The sequence below is a fragment of the Carcharodon carcharias genome, chromosome 24 (assembly GCF_017639515.1).
Source record: "Carcharodon carcharias isolate sCarCar2 chromosome 24, sCarCar2.pri, whole genome shotgun sequence".
NCBI classification, from domain to species: Eukaryota; Metazoa; Chordata; class Chondrichthyes; order Lamniformes; family Lamnidae; genus Carcharodon; species Carcharodon carcharias.
In genome coordinates this window covers 7,859,626-7,865,074 of record NC_054490.1, presented here as the reverse complement: position 1 = coordinate 7,865,074, position 5,449 = coordinate 7,859,626, and positions in this window count along the sequence as shown.

Genomic DNA, 5,449 nt, shown 5'->3' with positions numbered 1-5,449 from the left:
AGGGAGTGGATTATGTACAGGGGTGAGAGGGTGGATTATGTACAGGGGGTGAGGGAGTGGTTATGTACAGGGGGTGAGGGAGTGGATTATGTACAGGGGTGAGGGATTGGATTATGTACAGGGGGTGAGGAGTGGATTATGTACAGGGGGTGAGGGAGTGGATTATGTACAGGGGTGTGAGGAGTGGATTATGTACAGGGGGTGAGGGAGTGGATTATGTACAGGGGTGAGGAGTGGATTATGTACAGGGGTGAGGGAGTGGATTATGTACAGGGGTGAGGGAGTGGATTATGTACAGGGGTGAGGGAGTGGATTATGTACAGGGGGTGAGGGAGTGGATTATGTACAGGGGTGAGGGAGTGGATTATGTACAGGGTTGAGGGAGTGGATTATGTACAGGGGTGAGGGAGTGGATTATGTACAGGGGGTGAGGGAGTGGATTATGTACAGGGGGTGAGGGAGTGGATTATGTACAGGGGTGAGGAGTGGATTATGTACAAAGGGTGAGGGAGTGGATTATGTACAGGGGGTGAGGGAGTGGATAATGTACAAAGGTTGAGGGAGAGGATTATGTACAGGGTGTGATGGAGTGGATTATGTACAGGGGGTGAGGGAGTGGATTATGTACAGGGGATGAGGGAGTGGATTATGTACAGGGTGTGAGGGAGTGGATTATGTACAGGGGGTGACGTAGCGGATTATGTACAGGGGGTGAGGGAGGGGATTATGTACAGGGGGTGAGGGCGTGGATTATGTACAGGGGGTGAGGGATTGGATTATGTACAGGGGGTGAGGGAGTGGATTATGTACAAGGTGTGAGGGAGTGGATTATGTACAGGGGTGAGGGAGTGGATTATGTACATGGGGTGAGGGAGTGGATTATGTACAGGGGGTGAGGAGGTGGATTATGTACAGGGGTGAGGAAGTGGATTATGTACATGTGGTGAGGGAGCGAATTATGTACAAAGGGAGTGGGAGTGGATTATGTTCAGGGGTGAGGGAGTGGATTATGTACAGGGGGTGAGGGAGTGGATTATGTACAGTGGGTGAGGGAGTGGATTATGTACAGGGATTGAGGGAGTGGATTATGTACAGGGGATGAGGGAGTGGATTATGTACAGGGGGTGAGGGAGTGGATTATGTACAGGGGTGAGGGAGTGGATTATGTACAGGTGGTGAGGGAGTGGATTATGTACAGGGGGTGAGGGAGTGGATTATGTACGCGGGGTGAGGGAGTGGATGTTGTACAAGGGGTGAGGGAGTGGATTATGTACAGGGTGTGAGGGAGTGGATTATGTACAGGGGGTGAGAGAGTGGATTATGTACAGGGGGTGAGGGAGTGGATTATGTACAGGGGGTGAGGGAGTGGATTATGTACAGGGGGTGAGGGAGTGGATTATGTACAAGGGGTGAGGGAGTGGATTATGTACAGGGGTGAGGGAGTGGATTATGTACAGGGGGTGAGGGAGTGGATTATGTACAGGGTGTGAGGGAGTGGATTATGTACAGGGGGTGAGGGAGTGGATTATGTACAGGGGGTGAGGGAGTGGATTATGTACAGGGGTGAGGGAGTGGATAATGTACAGGGGGTGAGGGAGTGGATTATGTACAGGGGGTGAGGGAGTGGATTATGTACAGTTGGTGAGGGAGTGGATTATGTACAGGGGTGAGGGAGTGGATTATGTACAGGGTGTCAGGGAGTGGATTATGTACAGGGGGTGAGGGAGTGGATTATGTACAGGGGTGAGGGAGTGGATTATGTACAGGGGGTGAGGGAGTGGATTATGTACAGGGGGTGAGGGAGTGGATTATGTACAGGGGGTGAGGGAGTGGATTATGTACAGGGGGTGAGGGAGTGGATTATGTACAGGGGTGAGGGAGTGGATTATGTACAGGGGGTGAGGGAGTGGATTATGTACAGGGGTGAGGGAGTGGATTATGTACAGGGGGTGAGGGAGTGGATTATGTACAGGGGGTGAGGGAGTGGATTATGTACAGGGGGTGAGGGAGTGGATTATGTACAGGGGGTGAGGGAGTGGATTATGTACAGGGGGTGAGGGAGTGGATTATGTACAGGGGGTGAGGGAGTGGATTATGTACAGGGGGTGAGGGAGTGGATTATGTACAGGGGGTGAGGGAGTGGATTATGTACAGGGGTGAGGGAGTGGATTATGTACAGGGGTGAGGGAGTGGATTATGTACAGGGGTGAGGGAGTGGATTATGTACAGGGGTGAGGGAGTGGATTATGTACAGGGGGTGAGGGAGTGGATTATGTACAGGGGGTGAGGGAGTGGATTATGTACAGGGGGTGAGGGAGTGGATTATGTACAGGGGGTGAGGGAGTGGATTATGTACAGGGGGTGAGGGAGTGGATTATGTACAGGGGGTGAGGGAGTGGATTATGTACAGGGGGTGAGGGAGTGGATTATGTACAGGGGGTGAGGGAGTGGATTATGTACAGGGGTGAGGGAGTGGATTATGTACAGGGGTGAGGGAGTGGATTATGTACAGGGGGTGAGGGAGTGGATTATGTACAGGGGGTGAGGGAGTGGATTATGTACAGGGGTGAGGGAGTGGATTATGTACAGGGGGTGAGGGAGTGGATTATGTACAGGGGGTGAGGGAGTGGATTATGTACAGGGGGTGAGGGAGTGGATTATGTACAGGGGTGAGGGAGTGGATTATGTACAGGGGTGAGGGAGTGGATTATGTACAGGGGTGAGGGAGTGGATTATGTACAGGGGGTGAGGGAGTGGATTATGTACAGGGGGTGAGGGAGTGGATTATGTACAGGGGTGAGGGAGTGGATTATGTACAGGGGGTGAGGGAGTGGATTATGTACAGGGGGTGAGGGAGTGGATTATGTACAGGGGGTGAGGGAGTGGATTATGTACAGGGGTGAGGGAGTGGATTATGTACAGGGGTGAGGGAGTGGATTATGTACAGGGGGTGAGGGAGTGGATTATGTACAGGGGGTGAGGGAGTGGATTATGTACAGGGGGTGAGGGAGTGGATTATGTACAGGGGGTGAGGGAGTGGATTATGTACAGGGGTGAGGGAGTGGATTATGTACAGGGGGTGAGGAGTGGATTATGTACAGGGGGTGAGGGATTATGTACAGGGGAGTGGATTATGTACAGGGGGTGAGGGAGTGGATTATGTATGGGGTGTGAGGGAGTGGATTATGTACAGGGGGTGACGGAGTGGATTATGTACAGGGTGTCAGGAAGTGGATTATATACAGGGTGTGAGAGAGCGGATTATGCACAAGGGGTGAGGGAGTGGATTATGTACATGAGGAGAGGGAGTGGATTATGTACAGGGGGTGAGGGAGTGGATTATGTACAGGGGGTGAGGGAGTGGATTATGTACAGGGGGTGAGGGAGTGGATTATGTACAGGGGGTGAGGGAGTGGATTATGTACAAACGATGAGGGAGTGGATTATGTACAGGGTGTGAGAGAGTGGATTATGTACAGGGGGTGAGGGAGTGGATTATGTACAGGGGGTGAGGGAGTGGATTATGTACAGGGGGTGAGGGAGTGGATTATGTACAGGGGTGAGGGAGTGGATTATGTACAGGAGGTGAGGGAGTGGATTATTTACAGACGGTGAGGGAGTGGATTATGTACAGGGGAGAGGGAGTGGATTATGTACAGGGGGTGAGGGAGTGGATTATGTACAGGGGGTGAGGGAGTGGATTATGTACAGGGGGTGAGGGAGTGGATTATGTACAGGGGGTGAGGGAGTGGATTATGTACAGGGGGTGAGGGAGTGGATTATGTACAGGGGGTGAGGGAGTGGATTATGTACAGGGGGTGAGGGAGTGGATTATGTACAGGGTGTGAGGGAGTGGATTATGTACAGGGGGTGAGGGAGTGGATTATGTACAGGGGGTGAGGGAGTGGATTATGTACAAAGGGGTAGGGAGTGGATTATGTACAGGGGGTGAGGGTGTGGATTATGTACAGGGGGTGAGGGAGTGGATTATGTACAGGGGGTGAGGGAGTGGAATATGTACAGGGAGTGAGGGAGTGGATTATGTACACGGGTGAGGGAGTGGATTATGTACAGGAGGTGAGGGAGTGGATTATGTACGGGGGGTGAGGGAGTGGATTTTGTATAGTGGGTGAGGGAGTGGAATAAGTACAGGGGGTGAGGGAGTGGATTATGTACAGGGGGTGAGGGAGTGGATTATGTACAGGGGGTGAGGGAGTGGATTATGTACAGGGGGTGAGGGAGTGGATTATGTACAGGGGTGAGGGAGTGGATTATGTACAGGGGTGAGGGAGTGGATTATGTACAGGGGTGAGGGAGTGGATTATGTACAGGGGTGAGGGAGTGGATTATGTACAGGGGGTGAGGGAGTGGATTATGTACAGGGGTGAGGGAGTGGATTATGTACAGGGGGTGAGGGAGTGGATTATGTACAGGGGGTGAGGGAGTGGATTATGTACAGGGGGTGAGGGAGTGGATTATGTACAGGGGGTGAGGGAGTGGATTATGTACAGGGGGTGAGGGAGTGGATTATGTACAGGGGGTGAGGGAGTGGATTATGTACAGGGTTTGAGGGAGTTGATCACGTACTGGGTAATGAGGGAGTGGATTATGTACAGGGGATGAGGGAGTGGATTATGTACAGGGGGTGAGGAGTGGATTATGTACAGGGGGTGAGGAGTGGATTATGTACAGGGGGTGAGGGAGTGGATTATGTACAGGGGGTGAGGGAGTGGATTATGTACAGGGGGTGAGGGAGTGGATTATGTACAGGGGTGAGGGAGTGGATTATGTACAGGGGGTGAGGGAGGGGATTATGTACAGGGTGTGAGGGAGTGGATTATGTACAGGGGTGAGGGAGTGGATTATGTACAGGGGGTGAGGAGTGGATTATGTACAGGGGGTGAGGGAGTGGATTATGTACAGGGGTGAGAGATTGGATTATGTACAGGGGTGAGGGAGTGGATTATGTACAGGGGGTGAGGGAGTGGATTATGTACAGGGGGTGAGGGAGTGGATTATGTACAGGGTGTGAGAGAGTGGATTATGTACAGGGGGTGTGGATTGGATTATGTACAGGGTGTGAGGGAGTGGATTATGTACAGGGGGTGAGGGAGTGGATTATGTACAGTGGGTGAGGGAGTGGATTATGTACAGGGGGTGAGGAGTGGATTATGTACATGGGGTGAGGGAGTGGATTATGTACAGGGGGTGAGGGAGTGGATTATGTACAGGGGGTGAGGGAGTGGATTATGTACAGGGGGTGAGGGAGTGGATTATGTACAGGTGGTGAGGGAGTGGATTATGTACAGGGGGTGAGGGAGTGGATTATGTACAGGGGGTGAGGGAGTGGATTATGTACAGGGGTGAGGGAGTGGATTATGTACAGGGGGTGAGGGAGTGGATTATGTACAGGGGGTGAGGGCGTGGATTATGTACAGGGTGTGGGAGT